We start from the raw sequence: 18,977 nt of genomic DNA, 5'->3' as shown, positions 1-18,977 counted from the left end.
ATTCCCTGTTTGGAGAATCACACGAACACCAGAAAGTACAACTGAGCCAACAAATTTAAGTTAATCGAGTAAATTATACGACGACCCTGATAAGAAATCATGAGCTGCGAGCTAATAATGCTCTTTTGTCTGAGGTGTGTGTGTGTGCGTGTGTGTGTGTGTGTGTGTGTGTGTGTGTGTGTGTGTGTGTGAGAGGAATCTAGCACTCAGCAGTGGTGATAGCATCTGAACTTGGCAGACTTGTTCCCTGCCTGTGTGTATTAGTGTATCATTGCCATGCATGTGTATTTGAATGGTTTTGCTTAATTTATAAATACAAGTGTTTATTTTGGTCTGAGTGTGTCTAAATAATTGTGTGTGTGTGTCCTTTGTACTTATACAGGGAATATATGTATGTGTGTGTGTGTGTGCTCAAAAAGTGTGTGTGGTTATGTTGGCGGGGTGTGTGTTGTGCTAGTCTGGCCCCGGCTGTTTTACGATGTATATCAGGCAGCTGCTTGGTCCAACATCTAAAAGATCAGAAATAGAGCTGTTATTCCAGGAAGAAAAAAAGGGTACCTGTGAGATACAGTTACACACACACACACACACACACACACACACACAGCTTCTGTTCCCAGCTCCCCATGCATTCCTCAGTGAGCGTTGACCCCTGGACTGCAGAGGTCAGACGGCGTCTCGGGGGATGTTCTCATCCGGCTGAGTTTCCCCTGAGTTGTTGACTTAGCGATGCTAATTGCTCTGGATTGAGCTTCATGGCGGCGTTTCATGGAAAGGGATTCAAACCTCAGGTATCCCTCAGACTTGGAGGCTCGGGGGATTTCGCTCCCTCCGATATTTTTGGCCTCGGGTTGTTTCAAAAAGGAGAAAAATGTATATGAACATGTGAGCGCGCATAATTGCTTTCTTGAAAATGTTGTGTTATGTGTGTGTGTGTGTGGGTGTGTGAGTGTGTGTGTGGAGTGTGTTACCTACGTCTTACTGTTTGTTATCAAAGATAAATGCCGGTCCTAAGATTCCCGTTCTTTCTTTCATTCCTGGAAAGAAAAGAAAATCCACAGATAACAACTTTTTTTTTATCCAAAAGCAACACTGTTTGTGCACACAGACACACACACACACACACACACACACACACACACACACACACGCACAAGTTGTGTCTCAATCAACGTAAGCTGATCCTCGTCATCTGGCTCTGGTTTAGATGGAGCTGATGTGATCCGGGTTCAAAATCCTGTGGTGCTCCTCTCCTCTCCAGGCCCATGTCATGTGACACACACACACACACACACACACACACACACACACACACACACACACACACACACACACACACACACACACACACACACACACACACACACACGGCTTTCATTCCACCACCAGTGAGAGAAAAATAGATGTTTCCCAGCAAACTGGTGTCACTTGACCCCGCTGCCCCGATATGTTAATCACTTCCTGCTGCATAATCCAATGAAATGGACGAGTTAACTGGATTTATTAGATTACTGGTCCGTGGCGGGGAAGCGACAGCAGAACTGGATCTGGACTCAATTCAGTGGAAGAGTACTTCCATCAAACATTGTTGTTTTTTTCACTTCATGAAATGAAATGTTAATTCTTTATTTTAACATAAAACCCACCGAGGCGGTTTCCCCAAATCTCAAGTTCCATCTTTAAAGGAATTACTTGGAAACATTGAAACTTTAAAGGAATTACTTGGAAACATTGAATCTTTGTTCAGCTTTACTTTTCATCCTATAAACTCTTATTCAGCCTCTCAGGAGATGAGTCGCCTGTGTTGTAAACAGGGTTCTTACGGTCATGGAAAACCTGGAAAAAGTTATGGAATTTAAATAAAATGGTTATTTTCAGGCCTGGAAAAGTCCTTAAAAAAATAAAATCCACCAAAAGTTGTGTAAAAGTCCTGTAAATGTGTTATATTCATGTGTTCATGACATTCATTTAGTTTAAATAATGAGTCTGCTTTTAAAAGAAAGAGGCTCAAAATATCAGCAGCATACATACAGGCATCTATATAAATGTTTATTCTGTTAATCAAACTATTGTCTCTCATTCATTTGAGTCATTTAAGGTTTACTGTATGCTTTGAATCCTCATTGTTAGTTTAAATACTACATTTTATCACTTTTTACTGGTTACACACACATTTCACACAATGTTTGATCATGAACATTTGGTTTAAAGTCATGAAATTGTGATTAGAAGTCATAAAAATTTGGTGAAAAGTCATGGAAATCCATTGGTCAAAATGTGTATAAACCCTGTAAATAAAAGTAACAGCTCCTACGTGACAATTTGAGTCGTATTTTGTCATAAACCAAACTTAATGTTTCCCAATGATACAACCAGATTAAGTAGAACCAAATTATGACAATTAATTATCACATAAATATCTGCACCAAATTAAACGACTGTGCCCCAAATTGTTGTTTGAGTTATTTAACTCGAGATAGCGCTTTATCTCTCTTCATTGAATCCTATCTCATCCACTAAAATCTAGCTTATCAGCAAATGTAGCACTAAATGTGCTGCGTCACACAGTTTTTTACTGTAGGAATCGATAAAGTTGGACCACTGGACATGAAGGAATTTATGTGAACTCGTTTTCAGAACATTTGCGGTCCGTGTTCTTACAAAAAACAAATTTAACGTCGACCGACTTAAACAATTTTCCGTCTTGAGCAGAAACACACTCCTCTTCCCCCGAGGAAAACCAATTTGCTTCTTGATTACCCACATCCCCCCACATCCTTTGACCTTTGACCTCTGGGACGGCCCCAGATGTCTTCCTCCTGTCTCCTCAGGATGAAGCCGAGCAACTTCCCAACGATGTGGAGACAGAGAAGGAACACGCCTTTCCTCTGAGGTACAACTCCTCTCTCTCCTTTAATAACTTCTCAGCATCAGAGGTCTCTGTGTGGACGTGCGACTGTGTGAACGTCGAGAGATCATGAGAGAGAACCTAGAACACGAGGTGACATGGAACCGAAGCAGGGAAACGGAGAACATTGAGAGAGGGAACTGAGATGAAGACAATGTGTGTCGGCTCCATTTTATCATAACGAGAGCCTGACAGCTCTTTGCATGTCCTCCTGAGGGGGGGGGGGCTGATGTTGCATGAGTCCTCTTTGTGTCGGGTGTGTTTGCGCATGAGTGTGTGTGTGTCTGTGTGTGTTTCAAAAGGGTCCTTGAACCTTGTTGAACCTGTTTAGCATTTTAAAACCCGGCTGTACTCGAGGGGTTAACAGGAAGCACGTGAGCGGTTGAGAGAGTTGAGAGTTCACTCGCTGGACTTCATGAGGTAAATTGGCTTCATTCGCTTTTCCTGGTGAAAACAGTCACTGCTTCCTCCGTCCACCGCTGGAGTAACAACTAGTTCTGCTTCGGACTCGTTGTGGATGTCGCACAAACGTTAAAACATCAAACTGCATCGTCTCTTGTTCAACAAAGTGTTGGGAAAAAAATGTTTTTTTTAAAAGGTATTTTAATCTTAACTATGAACATCCAGCATGATATGAGCCAGATTCACCCAAAAAAGCCTCCTGGAGCGTCAATAAGACACCTTTTTGGAAAGATTAGGACCTAAAGAATCTGAATATGCAACAAAAATCACAATAAAACAAAGTCTTGGTCTGTTAGGAGGAGTTTCAGTCAAGAAACTGTGTTGTTCGGTTCAAAAATGGAAAAATTAGGTGTTTTAAGCCAAAAGATGGTCTTAATGGGGCATGCTGGGACTTAAAATTGGTTGTTTCCAAAAGGTTAAATGTGCCCAGACGATCCCATCAAGAAGGTCTATCTCCGTGCACCACACACACACACACACACACACACACACACACACACACACACACACACACACACACACACACACACACACACAGAGGACGTTACGTCACAGTAAACACCGGTGAGTCACGCTCGGCCTCGACTTCATCACAGCGACCTGAGGACGAGACGCCGGAGAGGAAGAGGAGTTATAGAGAGATGGAGAGATGGAAGGATAGATGGATGGATGAAAAGAGAGATCGAGGGATAAATAGATGGATGGATGGATAGATAGATAGATAGATAGATAGATAGATAGATAGAGGGATAGATGAATAGAGAGAGGAATAGATAGATAAATAGAAGAGTAACAAGGTCGTTTTTTGTCCACGTTTTCATAAAGCGTGAACTCAGCCCCTCCCTTCTGTCTTCCATCTCCATGGTGATCTGTGTGTGTGTGTGTGTGTGTGTGTGTGTGTGTGTGTGTGTGTGTGTGTGTGTGTGGAAAAGAAATAACGAGTCAGTGGATGAGAGCAGCATGGTCACTTTTAATTCAGCTCATACTATTGACAGACAGCGGACAGACACACACACACACACACACACACACACACACACACACACACACACACACACACACACACACACACACACCTTTCCTCCAAGGTGAACACAGCGACTACATTTAATGCTGCATTAGAGTTATAATTATAATGTTATTTGATTATCTTGTGATTTACAGTTTGCTCCCACGAGCACACAAGACGCTGGGCCGACACACTCACACACTAGTACACACTCACACACACTAGTACACACTCACACACACTAGTACACACTCACACACACTCACACACACACACACACACTAGTACACACTCACCTGCACGTGTATTCGATGCCAACGCACACACCACGCACAGTTACCATGGTTACCCCCTCAGGGTGCTGCTCTGTGGACATCTGAGGCATCATCTAAACACACACACACACACACACACACACACACACAGACACACACGCACACACACTAGTTAAATCACTTCCACAACTCTTACCAATAGAAACCAGTCGGGACTCAAACCCACGACAAGGAGATACGAGGTTTGCAGCAGCTGAGAACTCATTTTAGAAACACACACACACACACACACACACACACACACACACACACACACACACACACACACACACACTCTACCTCTGTCTGCGCTGCATTTGAAGCTGAACCCGGTGTGTGAGAATAGATCTGACATATCTTCATCTGGGAAATGTACAAAGTATCGGTGTGTGTGTGACAGTGTGTGTTGTGTGTGTGTGTGTGTGTGACAGTGTTTGACAGTGTGTGTGTGTGTGCGACACAGAGCGAGAGACAATAAGAAAAGTAGAACGACGTTGGAGCCAAAGGGAAGTGAGAGGAATGTGGCGGAGAAACTGCAATAATCTGTTCATCTAGTGCAGATATTGCACTAGATATTGTCAGGTGTGTGTGTCTGTGTGTGTGTGTGTGCACACATGAGATTTGTGTGTATCTGCCAGGCCGATCCAGGCCTTCTCCATCCAACCGTATATATGCATATATATCTATAAATATACATATATACGTTACTAGATGATGAGACATTTCAAGATGCTCTCTAATAATCTGCACTCGTTTGTGTTATTTTCTCTTCATCACGTTCCATTTATAAATCCCTCGTCTTCCCACACCTCCTCCTCCGTCTCTTTTCCTCCACATTTTAAGTAGTGAGCAGCCTCTCCTCTTCTCCTCCTCTCCTCCTTTTCTCCTCTTCTTCTCCTCTTTCCTCTCGTCTGAATCTCCAGCGTGTGAATATATTTTTTGTAAAATGCCTCGTTGAAGCCGGCCGTCGCTCCCGCTGTTAATCACCTCTGAAACAAACACTCCCCATATCGACACACTCGCGCGCGCACAGCAAACAAACACCAATCGATACACACGTGCGCGGTTGTATATCTAAAACAGACACACACACACACACACACGCGCTATCAGGTTGGTTTGTGTCCAGCTGTTGTTTGCCTGTTCCTGCTGTACTGCAGAAGCTGCTTATTGACCCTGTTGTGTGTGTGTGTGTCTGTCTGTGTGTGTCTGTGTGTGTACAGCTGCACAAACCAAAGCGCCGATGGAGGCCGTCGGCGCTAATGACTCCCACGTCCGCGGAGCGAACACCTGCGGGAACGGCCGACATCAAAAAAGAGCCGCAGAGGATCCTGGGACCGGAGTCAAAGGGACTCCGGAAACGTGGCATTAGCTCGCGGCGCGGCTAATTAGCGCTGTGTGTGTGTGTGTGTGTGAGCCTGTGTGTGTTTCTTTTAGCCCGTCGCAGCAGACACACACACCTCTGTGTCAAATTGTAATTGCACGCGGCTTTAACTCGATTTGTTTGGGCGCCGGTTGAGACGCCCGGCGCCCTGAGAGTGTTTAAAGAAGCACGCTAAAGCTAACGTACGGCCTTTTTGAGGGGTTTTCAGTGTGGAGAGTCAACTTTAAGCTAAAGTGTAACCACAATTCTTTTCTTTTAGCCAATTTGGGGCAACAGAAACAGGATGGAGACACATAGTTCACCTTTTATGTTGCTACGGTGAACTTGTTACGCCCAGACCTCTTGTGTAGTTTAGTGTTGTGTTGTGTTGTCTGTCAATCACCTTGTCGCTCTCCTTCCAGGCTCCTCCCCCTTCATCGTGGGCCGTCCTCCTGTCTGATTGCAAGCCCCGCCCTCATTGTGTCCACCTCGTTGCTCTGTGTGTTTAGTCTGTGTAAACTCGCTGTGAGTGTTTGTCTAGTAAACCTTGTTTTTGAGAACAACTACCTCGCCGACCTGAGAGGAATTATCGGCGAACTGTCGCTTATTTACACGTCCAGTAGTTTAAGGACACGCTAGCGTTCATTTGGAGTCGTTTCACTCTCTTTTAGCTCTGTTTTTGGTCTCCGCCGACCCTTTTTTGAGGGCAATATAAAGGTAAATGTTCCACTGTGACATGAACAATGCTGGACGTCCTTTAGGTTCCTGGACGTTGATAAAGTCTTCCTGTAGCGGCGGGTAGATAATGACGCTTTAACTCAATTCAAAGAGATAAAAGAGGGATTTTGCATTGATCGTTCACCGTGAGCCTCTTTTAAAGATGTTGGGAAAAGCGTCTTTGTTCGGCTGCGGGGATGAAAGTCTGAGTTTATCTTTTCCGGCATCATCAGGTTCTGCAGACTGAAGACAAGCAGCTTCACAACCGACCCGTTAAAAATGAAATAAAAAGCTCCATCTCGCTCCATCCTTCCTTGTTCCCCGACTCCACCTGTTTGTCTGTTGCCTCTTCATAGTTCCCTCTTTCGTCATCATTGTGCTGCTCTCTCTCTCTCCTGACTCACCACCTTCACATTTATCTCTTTCTCTCTCTCCATTTTTACTCTTTGCTTCCAAAGCGACCCCTTGTTCTCAGTTTTCCTCCTCTCCTTGTCTTCTTGTCTCCTCTCCTTGTCTCCTTATCTCCTCCTCCTCTCCTTGTCTTCTTGTCTTCTCCTTTTCTCCCCCTCTCCTCCTCTCTTCCTCTCCTTCTCCGTTCATCCTCCTTGTCTCCTCTTCTCCTCTCCTGCTCCTCCTCCTTATCTCCTCCTCTCCTTGTCTCCTCCTCTCCTTCTCTCATCCTCTCCTTGTCTTCTTGTCTCCTCTTTCTCTCCTCCCCTCCTCTCTTCTCCCCCTCCATCCTCCTTGTCTCCTCCGCTCCTCTCATCCTCTACTCGTCTTCTTGTCTTCCCCTTTTCTCCCCCTCTCCTCCTCTCTTCCTCTCCTTCTCCCTTCATCCTCTTTGTCTCCTCTTCTCCTCTCCTGCTCCTCCTCCTTATCTCCTCCTCTCCTTCTCTCATCCTCTCCTTGTCTTCTTGTCTCCTCTTTCTCTCCTCCCCTCCTCTCTTCTCCCCCTCCATCCTCCTCATCTCCTCCTCTCCTTCTCTCATCCTCTCCTTGTCTTTTTGTCTCCTCTCTTCCTCTCCTCTTTCTCTCCTCCCCTCCTCTCTTCTCCCCCTCCATCCTCCTTGTCTCCTCTCCTCCTCTCCTTGTCTTGTCTCCTCCTCTCCTCCTCTCTTCCTCTCCTTCTCCCTCCATCCTCCTTGTCTCCTCCTCTCATCCTCTCCTTGTCTTTTTGTCTCCTCTCTTCCTCCCCTCCCCTCCTCTCTTCTCCCCCCTCCACCCTCCTTATCTCCTCCTCTCCTCCTCTCATTCTCTCCTCCTCTCCTTGTCTCCTCCTCCTCTCCTTGTCTTCTTGTCTCCTCCTTCTCTTCCTCCCTCCTTTCCTCTCCATCCCCCCTCCTCAGACAGTGAGCGCGCTCCGTCCTGCAGACTGTGTTGAATAATAAATGCCCGATGGAGCGAAGCGGAGGAGGCCGACGTGGACGGAGGAGAGACGATGGAGCTGGATGTCGAGTCCTGAACAACGGAGCATTTATGAGGATGAGGTGCGAGCAGGCCGGTTAGTCACAGAGCGGAAATATGATACTCGATAAATCTATTAGACACAAGGAGAAGCGACGCAGCACATGTTCACGCCTCCAGTGCACGTGCATGTGTGCAAAGGCCGCGTCCATTAACAGCCACGGTCAAACCTCACGTGCATTAAAGAAGTGACAGTCTAATTTGACATATGAGGAATATGTGTGTGTGTGTGTGTGTGTGTGTTCGTGTGTGTGTGTGTGTGTGTTCCTGCAGGTCCATCTCTGTTGGATAACAGGGGTCACTCCTGCTCCGTCGCCCCGTGGCCTCATCAGACAGCGTTGAATTATGGGTAGTGGCGCTCAGGTCTCACAGCTGTTCGTCTGCTCAGGGCGCAGTGATAGTGAGTCATCTCTCAGCCCTCCGTCACACACTCTCACACACACACACACTCTCTCACACACACACAGCCGCTGGACTGCGGGGTAGCTGCTGACATTTAGCAGTGAAGTGAAAAAGCAGTAGAGTGTGAGGTTGGAAAAAACAAAGGAGCTGCAGCCACAGTATTAAACCGCAGAGTAGAAGCACAGCAAGCAATAGATCTTCATGTATTTACAGAGTAGAAACCGACGCATGCTAATCTCCGCGCGCTGTGTCTGTTGTGCTTTACACTCATGCAGTTATCAACAACAACGGCGGCGCGTTTACCTCTGAATCCTTTCTTCAGCAACGTGTCCTTGAGGTAGAAGAAGTCAAGCTGCAGACTGAAATGACAACTGTATGCGGCGTGTGTTTTGCTAGCAGCTAGCTAGCTAGAGAATTTAGCTAACGTCGGTTGCATGAGTTGAAAACGCTGGCTTCGACTTAGCTTTCAGCAGAATTAGCTTTCACACGGCGAGGAAACACGACACACTGAATGTAAACCTTCCTTTTATTTATTTAACCCAAGCTAATGTAGTAGCTTTCACTCAGATGGCTAGCCGCCATGTTTTTCTACTCATGTGTTTTATTTGACTTTGTGATGTATGTTAACACATTTATGTTCATTCTATTTTTATATTGCTTTGTTTCATGTATATGTTTATTGTTATGCACCTTCCATCATATCAAACCCGGCGGTAAATGATTCAGATTCTGACCATTTTAGATTTCTTTAATTTGCAAATAAAAACCCGACAACAACAAAGATGGCTGCCGAAAGAAAACAGCACCACTGCAGAGGACACAATATGAAGGCGAGTGTCTGGGGTTTGATATAAATAACTTTGCTTTGCCTCCCGGACGCCGCGCTCGTGGCTGCAGCGTCGCGTCACAACACAACGACGCCGGTTTGAAGCCACAGTCTGTCAGAGTGAATAAGTGAACACATAAAGCCCTGCACTAACCACACGGCGGAGGAGTGGTTACAGTGCAGACACACACAATGATGCACACACACAACGCAGCCGACATAAATAGGCTACTATCTATGGCAAATAACATGTCCATCTTCTGAATATTTGATCAGACACCAGCTGGATTTAATAATTCAGCAGCGGGCCTTTACATGACTCTCGCTGCCTCGGCCTGGAAACAAACGGTGGGTTTGTTTCCCTCTTTGTTGCTTCTGAGAAACCCCTCTGGTCGCCGCGTCATGTGGAAAATGTACAATAACCGTCCAGATCTGACATAATTATGTTGGACAGCGACTTCTCGTACCGTCCACTTTTGCAGTGTAAAAGGAAGATTTGTCGCCGCCGCTCTCTGTGTGGCAATTTCACAAGCTATTGATCTCCTGCTGGACTGTAGAGCCACTACCAGGGAAATGACACGCTCAGGTTAGAGAAGAGCCCTTCAGGGGAATCAGTAAAAAAGAAAACTGTGGTTTCACCTCTCACCTTCACTGCTGAGGTGAGGATGAACCAAAAAAAACATTTTTTTTAACAACACTGGTGAAGATGTGGTTACCCCTGCTCCCCCTGTCTCATATAAAATGTTTATTATACACCAAATAAATATTTGGTAGTCAATCCTTTACAATAATTTTACCTGGATAAAAACCCTTCTGTAAAATATGAGCATTTATAAAGATAAATCACTTTTTGAATTTCTTAAATTCACCTTTTAAAGGCACTTGCAAATCAGATACATACCCTTGTTTTACATAAAACATTGCAGAATAATCTCAGCTCTCTATATAACGAGGCACCATTGTCAAAAGGCAAAAAAAAAAAATGACCCTAAAGCTCGATTTTGGAAATTCTTTATATCTTGTAAAAAAAAAAAACTTCTCTCAGGTGGTCTAATGTGTAAAATAGCAACACAATAAACCAAAAAAACAAGTATAAAGTATCACCAGTAGCTCCGTTGTGCTACACAAAGAGCATCTGGGAAGAAGAAGACCCGGAACAACGGCGACCAGGAAACAAACCGGATGAATAATAAAGCGTGTCGGCGGTCACATGTCGTGCAGCGGGCTCCTGAATGATTTAAAGCTTTTTACATCATCAGCCTCACCCTCCTCCTCCTCCTCCTCCCTTCTCCATCCTCCCTCCTCCTCCTCCCCTCGTCCCCCGCCGAAGCAGCGCGCAGCCCGGAGATGCTGCTGATGCTGTGCCTGGTGACCGACTGCAGCATCCGACATGGGCATCCTCTAATCCAAGCCGAGCCACAGTGAGTGTTTGTCCTTTACTTTTTTCTCCCTCTTTCCTCTCGTCTCCAACTCGTCTCCTCCAACTATAAGATTACACATCCACCTCTCAAAGTGACCCTCCCTCCCTCACTCCCTCCATCCTCCTGCCTTTTTTTTGTTGTTGTTGTCTTCCTTTGTGCAGTTTTTTCTTCTTCTTCCACGCGCGATGGCGCATAACACACACCGCGCGTCCTCGTAGCGGGGAGGGGAGGTGTTTTAGTGAGTCCGCGGACTGGACGGAAATGTCGGGGAACGGTCTCTTCCTGCATGCGCAGCTCACCTTAGCGGTGTGTGTGAGAAGGAGGGAAGGGTAGAGAGAGAGAGTTGAGGGAGGGTGTCGCTGCTCCCACCGGACCAGAGCTGCAGCAGCCGACGTGTGCAGGAAGACACACACACACACACTCGGCTGAGAGAGGGTGGGACGTTTGCTTAAGTGTGTTTTTTGGTTTGTTGTGCAGGTGAGAGAGCATGTGCATGCGTCGCTTCTGTGGATTGTGTTAAGGTGTGTCAAGAGGGAGAGGAGAGAAACAAAGATGGTGAAACTTATTCACGTTCTGGAAGGGAGGCGAGATGTTCGGTGATGTGGGGAGGTGTTCTCCTCCGACGTGAGAAGGTGATGGCGGCATGAGCTTCCAACAAAGGCTGACTCCTATCTGACGTGGAGAAAGATTTGTTGTATTAATCCCAGCCGGCCAGCCTCTTTGTTTTGTCACTCGTTGCCCTATCCCTCCATCTATTGCCCCACACACACACACACTGCGAGGCAGGATGCATGTGTGTGTGTGTGTGTGAGGACAAGAGCACTCATACACTGAAAGCCTCAAGCTGTGGAACTGGGCTAATCCCTAATGACATGGCCAGCTCTCTCTGTCTCTCCGTCTCTCTCGGCCATACGGTCTTGTATCTCTCTCTCTCTCTCTCTTTTTCCCCTCCTCAATTCTTGTTTCTCGGTTGTGATGACGTGCTGAAAACAGCCGTCGTCAGATCGCCCCAGCTCTTACGCTCGAGCTTCACGGCCCTGTCAGCGCTCAACAGGTGCCTCTAACTCGCCCCGACAGACACAGGAGGAGAGGAAGAGCAAGGAGGGGTGCGTCTCCAACACAATGGACTTCAGATGGAGGTTGTGTTTGCATTGCTGGGTCTGCACGCTGAACGGACAATTTAATGAACAGAGGAACTAAAGCGAAACACAGAAAAGGCAGAACAATGGATGCTGAAGAGGAAGAGGAAGAAACAGGATGAGGATGAGGATGAGGAGGATGGGGTGGGTGAAACCAACCACGATAAGAAATACCAGAAGATTATATAACTGACCGAGTTAGCTGAAGTTTGTCTACATATCACACACACACACACACACACACACACACACACACACACACACACACACACACACACACACACACACACACACACACACACACACACACACACATCCCGGTCTCAAGAGGACTCTGAGTCCCATGAGGGACAACACCACTAGAGCAGCTTGAGGTGCGGTGACTTGCACCTTGCTCAAGGGCACTTCAGCCATGGCAGAAATAGCACGGCTGCCTTTAAACTGGAGCATCACATGCTGTTGTTTGTATTGTTTATGTTTTTTACATTTTGGCTGAACAATTTCACTTTCAGGAGGTGTTTTTTTTCTAATTTTTAATCCTGATGTCTTGTGAAGTTTGAGAATGAACACTTTTTTAAAACAGGTAGAGGTGATGGAGAGAAAGAGGAAGAAAGATGAGACAAAGCTGCAGGATTTGAAGCAGGAAGTGGTGTGTGTTTTAACCCCTACACAGTCTTATGAAGTTTGAATACTTCCCAACACATGCACAAACAAAACTAAATATGTATAATCTCATGATGTAATACAAAACACTTTTACTAAAAGTATGTTTTCATCATGTGGTCCATACTTTTGACTGTATGGGTTACAAAGTGCACAATCTAGCTGTTTGCTATGTTAGCACATCTATCTAAACACCAGCTAGCTTTAGCCAGCAGGAGCTAACTGTTCATACCAGACCAAGCGAGGCTGTCGTGCTATACTGAATGAAACAAGGGCTCATTTTAAACGTAACATGTCATAAAAATCTATATTTTTCTGTGTTTTTGCACATACCTTTAGATATCCAGAGGTGTCCATTAACCCATACACCGTGAGGACGACCCAGTCGGCTTCGGCTTAGATCAGAAAATATGTAATTCAATAAGCCATTCAGATTTATCTCTCTCTATGTCACGTGAAGGATAATTGGATTTTACCATCTGGGTATCTGTATTAGGTGTATTATGAGAAGAATATTGTGTTTTTTAAACATGAAAGCATGTGAACATGATCTATTCTATGCTAGCAGCGAGCTAGCGCCCTCTTTGGATACAAGCGTCAGCTAAATGAAACGTAATGTACCGTAAAAGTCGGGTTACAAGCCGCTACTACCTTTGGTGGGTGTCCCCGCTAGCGCCCCGCTGTAGCCAGCTAGCGCTGCTGCTCCGCTTACCGCTAGCTCTCTGCTAGCTCCCTGCTAGCTCCCCGACAACCACCGCAGGTAGCGGGACCAGCGCCAGCTCGACGCCCGACTACTGCAGCGGGGCAGCAGCAGCTAGCGGGGAGCTAGCAGCAGCGCTAGCTTGCTACAGCAGGGATACAAGTGTATGTTTACACATCCAGCAGAGTTACAGGACAGGACTCTTGCATTTTAGCTCCTTTAGCTCTGTTATTGGTTCTTTACCAACTCCTGAGGGAAATATCTGCCTCTTTAGCCATTTAACGCTCCACCGTGTTCACTCGCTAACAGTCTGTCTGTAAACCACCCGCTAAGCAGCAACCTGCAGAGGCTTTTTAGAGCATTTTCACCGAAAACAGCTGCCCGCTTCGGCCCCGAAAAATGACACTATGAGAGCGGTGAGAACTAAATCCGTACAGTCGGCTGAATACTGAGCTGAAACTCACTTTAGAGGAACTCACTCAGGTGATAATTCCCTGTCGCTTCATCATAATGATCAATTGTTTTTGCATTGTCGCGTCGTGCGTTGTTGCTACAACGCGATCGATTACAGTCGCGCTCAATTTCGGTCAAAATCCGAACAAAGAATACACAGAATAACTGTAACAGCTGATCTCCCATTCATCTATCAGGGAGATGCTAAGTGATTGTGTGTGATAATAGACAATAGAGCACACATGAAGGCCTCATTAAGACGGAGATGTTCATATCTCTTTTGCAGATAAATTCTTAATATTTAGCGACGCCACGAGTACACTCTTATTATAAAATATCGGTGTGACTCATGCACAAACGTACACGCATACACAGCAATACGCCTTCTTTCGTTTGTACCTTTATGAATGGCTGACCGGCCCCCACCTCTCTTTCTGCATCCGATGCTGCTCAGCACTGACGTCAGTGAACCTGCCTGCGCATAAAGGCTAATATAATCAGGACCTCACACACACACACAGACGCATATTGCTTCCTTTTGTTTGTCTCTGCCAGAACACACACGCACACACACACACATGCACACACACCTCTGGTTATTGGCTCAACAGGACTTAAAGGGAGAAAATAGAAGGAGAGACAACAGAGACGGAAAGAGACTAGAGGGTGTGTGGGCGGTAGGCGGCCGTGATCGTTATCATTACATTGTAATCCGATCACTGATATAAATTTGCAACTCTGGTTTCTTCCCTGCAGGTTTCTCCGTATTGTAGTTATTTTCTGCATCTTTTTTTTTTTTTGCCTCCATCTTTTGTCATGTTTTTATTAAACAAGATGCCACTTTATTAAATTGATATTTGGAGTCGGACAAATTGGAAAAGACAAACCTCTTCTTTGAGCCGCCGCGTCGAAATATATATTTTTCTTCCTCCTAAAGAGCAGATGGTTGTTGTGGATGGTTAACCTTTGTTCCCTTGTGTTTATGAAAGGTCTGCACTGGTTTTCAATAGTCATTGTTATAAAACAAATCCTGTTTCATTGACAAACACTGCCCATTATTTTTGCACAAAAGTAGTTCCAGTGGTCAAAGTGAAATCATTGTATGTCTCTGAGGCTTTGTCCTGATCATGGCCCTAAAGGCCTCCTTCCCTCATGTTAGTGTTGCCCTCAGTTAAAAAAAAGACTAAGTCACTAACAGAAGGCAAGGAAACGCTTGTAAAACGGGAGTAAGGATATTAAAACACACATAAATGGTCATCAATGCGGCGGGAGAAGATACAATTACATGAGTATTCTCCTTTCTTTATGGAGTTGATGGTGACACTTTGTCCTTCGTTATGCTTTTTGCTTCCTGCAATTTCCCTGAGATGAAATGCAATCGTTTGGAATCTGTTTATGTTTCATTATGTTTTTGAAACTGATGGACTTCCTTAAAGAATTACATTAGTGTCTGAAGAAGAGTGGACAGTGGTCGGTATGAGGTTCTCCTTTCCCAAAAAAAACAAGGTACTCTCACTGATCAATCCTACATTTTGCATCCACATTTGATGGATTTAGATTGTCATGCTAAATGTTATTAAGATAAAAAAAGAGAACAATTCCTATATCAGGACACAGTCTGACTTCATTTAGCTTTAAGAGACAGAGATGAAGTCAGATGGTAAAGGGGAGAAAGTGTCCCACGAGATTTTAGAGAGATTTAAGTAGGAATCGATGAGGGAAAAAAGAAAGACAAAAGGATCATCAATCAGCAGACCTTTTGAACAAAGTGAGCAGTGCACACAACAGGGACGACACTCATCTGTTAGCAAGCTGACAAACAGGTATCTGTGCTGACCGGGGAGGTTAGAGAGAAGGTTTCAAGAATGAAACAGTTAAAGTGTGTTTATGAATTGCATACGAATGAGTTACTACCGTAAAAACTCGGGTTAAAAGCCGCTTCTACCTTCAGTGGGTGTCCCCGCTGTAGCAAGCTAGCGCTGCTTTTAGCTCCTGTCAGGCGTCGAGTCTGCTAGCTGAGAGCTAGCGGGGAGCTACCAGCAGCGTAAGTGAAGAGCTAGCAGCAGCGCTAGGTGGCTACAGCTGGGAGCTAGCTGGGAAGCTTACCGAAGGTGTTAGCGGCTTGTAACCCAACTTTCACGGTAATGAGTATTCATGTTTGAATACTGCTTTATAAAGGATGAATTCAGTGTTTATTCATGTTTTACTGATGCTAAATAGTGTGTACTTATTATAAAGTGCTACTGAATAATCATGTAGGCTATCAAAAAGAACGTGCACTGCACTTACATCACAACCTTTACTGTTGGCTTTCTTGTTTCTTGTTGTATTCTAATATTGTTGTTGCATTATGTTACTCCACCCAGACTGATAGCTACTGCTATCCCTATCATGAACGACCAGGCAAATGTTTTACGCAGTGGTCGTTCTCTAGAAAAATCCCTTTTGGACGCCGCAGAAGCACAACGCTGCCTGCAGAGAGGATGGGGATTAGCAAATTGGATCGATAAAGGCCATACTGTTGGAAGAAATGTCTCTTGGCAACATTTCCTTTCTCCATTTTCTCTGATTGTCTCCTTATATGTCACAGTGTCAGAGCTCCTCCTCGAAGGATTAGTCAGGAGGATATCGATTAGCCAGTTTTTAAGCCGCCTCTAAGTCAAAATATCTGCAATCGAGGTGCATCAAGTCAGGGGGGTTCAGTGTCTTGAGTGTGAAATGACCTGATTTCTTTTTTAGTGCTTGAAGGCCACACAGACGGGGAGCTATGAGCAACGTGGCTGGTTAGGCAGGGCGAGCCGGAGGGAGTGATACCGTTGTTTTTATTTATTTCGCAGTCTGGAGCCAGACTCACTGTGCTTCAAGCTCCAGGCTCCCACTGTGGTGCATTAGGGCGAAGATGGACGGGGATGGGCCGGGCTGAGTTGTGAGTGAACTGGGGCTGTCTGACGGGGTCAGCCATGCGCAGCAATATGTCTGTAGCTTTGGCACCGGCAGCACCACTTTCCACTTTGGAAAAACAGATAGAGGGGCAATACATCGGCGCTATATCCTCGACGCTACGACCACAGAGGATTAATGTTTTGTGAATCAGAGTCATTAGCGAGACAGATTTGGAGCCAGAAATGTAGAGAGTAAACTGGTCACACGGCCAAACCGACGGGAGCAGAGGGACGTTGTGTGTTTGTGTTGGTCCGCAACCAGCTCCAATAGCGGCGACCAACACATTACACTAAACGGTGCTGGATGACACGCCGGATCAGCGCTCAGCCGTTAATTTGTTGATACCGAATGTAGACTTTCTTGGATCAATTTCCTTCCTGCTTTTCCCTCATTTTCTGGCACATTGTTTGTTGCTTTGACGTCGTCCGTGTTGAGCAGGGACATGCTCATGTTCATTTTCAGTTTCATAGTCGTATGTTTTGGGTTTCTAACGGAGCATAAAACGCAGTAGTGAGATGCAGCAATTCAATCAGGTTCAGTTATTAGTATTTGTTGCTTCCGGAGCAGAAGAAACAAATACTTTTTCAGTAAATTAGCGGGCAGCCGTCTCAGCGAAAACCGATGGGAACCTCACCGTTTCTTATTTAATATGCAGTCTCAGAACACTGTAGACAGACAGGGATATTTGTGTGTGTGTGTGTGTGTGTGTGTGTGTGTGTGACTGATGAGTCAGGCGGTGAAATCAACCTGGCAGGAGGCAATTTCTCTTTTGTGTCAAATGAGGAATCAGATTCATTAGACTTGTCAGGCGGGGAGACCGTGGCCAGTCAGCCGAGGCCCTGAATCAGCCAGACAGCCACCAAGTCAGCGGAGCAGAGGGGAATAAATGTAGGACTCCACATCTCCATGTAGCGGCCAATTACTGCTGATATCCATAAGCCTCCTCAACCGGATCATGTATTTATTTTTACGTTGGAGGAAATTACGTTTCAATATTTGTCTTGTTTTTTTCTTTAATTCTAACACAAATATAATGTCATATATATACTGTTTTGCATTTTAAAGAACACGATGTTTGATGTTAAGGGATTAACTGAGCGTGGGTATTATATGAATCGATAGCCGTGCATTATTATATTATATTAGGCTTCAGACTCTGAGGCGAGCATCATAAATCTCAACACGGAGAGGCACTGAAGTAGAGCTGTGCAGACTGACATGAATTATGCACACTCACTTTTCCTTTTTTCACACGACTAGCCGACCTACAACAAAAGAAAACCTTCGTCGACGAACACTCACACAATTTTATATTTCATTGTTTAATCTGCATTACTTCTTTTTACACCAATAGTCACACCCAAGCTTCTAACTGCATTAAAAAGCATAAAAATTAACTACTGTAAAAGTCGGGTTACAAGCCGCTGCTACATTTGGTGGGTAGCGCCGCTGCTAGCTCTCTTCTAGCGCTGCGCTAGCTCCCTGCTAGCTCCCTGCTAGCTCCCTGCTAGCTCCCACACAACCACTTGACGCCAGACTCAGGCAGTGGGGACGCGGGCAGTAGCAGCTAGCAACGGGGAGCTAGCAGCAGCGCTAGCTTGCTACAGCGGGGGACGCCCACCGAAGCTAGTAGCGACTTGTACCCCGACTTTTACGGTAAATGACCAAAGAAATCTTTCAATCGATGGATACCAAAATGACCGATGAGTTGACTGATCCACCAGGAGGCGCTTTCCTCCAACAAACAGCTCGATCAACATGCTAATACGTCGCACTGTGTCTCCCCGCGGGCTAAAATGCAGACGTAAAGCAGGTCACACATTCAGCACGTTCCACATCTAAGTTTAGCGTGTTTGCTGATTAGCGCAAAACTCAAAAGAGTGAGAAAAAGAGGAGAACACATCAAGCGATTAAGTGAAGAAAAATGCTCTCGACTGGCGGCCCTTCGCCAGATCTTAGTCGTTTTTTCACAGAGGTCGGGTGCAACGCGAGCCGGTGTGCCAGCTTGGCTCTCAGCTTTATTAAACCGATGCAGCACTGACTGTAAAAGCAACAAGAGCCCCAATCAAGTTATTCACCCGTTAATTCAGACGCCGGCAGGGGCGGACACGGAGACGGGCTTAGTCACGGCCGATTAGACGCCGGGACGGACGTCCTGACAGCTCGCTCCTCTGGAGAGGAAAACACTAAGAC

At 45.6% G+C, this 18,977-nt stretch overlaps 1 protein-coding gene across 7 annotated transcripts in view; it reads left to right on the top strand.

Annotated features, from left to right (window-relative positions):
* Positions 1-18,977, top strand: part of slc7a14a (solute carrier family 7 member 14a) — a 43,879-nt gene that overhangs the window by 11,846 nt on the left and 13,056 nt on the right. For 2 of the 7 annotated variants that reach the window (XM_068580275.1, XM_068580279.1), the window contains exons 2-5: positions 2,809-2,893; positions 5,917-6,089; positions 8,120-8,637; positions 10,799-10,886. The gene's annotated coding sequence lies outside the window, so the exon portion shown is untranslated. Of the gene's footprint in view, positions 1-2,808; positions 2,894-5,916; positions 6,098-7,655; positions 8,638-10,798; positions 10,887-18,977 lie in introns of those variants that run through there. The other 5 variants (XM_068580277.1, XM_068580278.1, XM_068580276.1 and 2 more) reach the window with 5 other exon arrangements.

Source organism: Clinocottus analis, unplaced genomic scaffold (assembly GCF_023055335.1).
Source record: "Clinocottus analis isolate CAN_PGR_092001 unplaced genomic scaffold, fCliAna1.0.p SCAF_17, whole genome shotgun sequence".
NCBI classification, from domain to species: domain Eukaryota; kingdom Metazoa; phylum Chordata; class Actinopteri; order Perciformes; family Cottidae; genus Clinocottus; species Clinocottus analis.
Note: the sequence above shows the minus strand (reverse complement) of the source record. Positions and strands in the feature narration are given on the sequence as shown.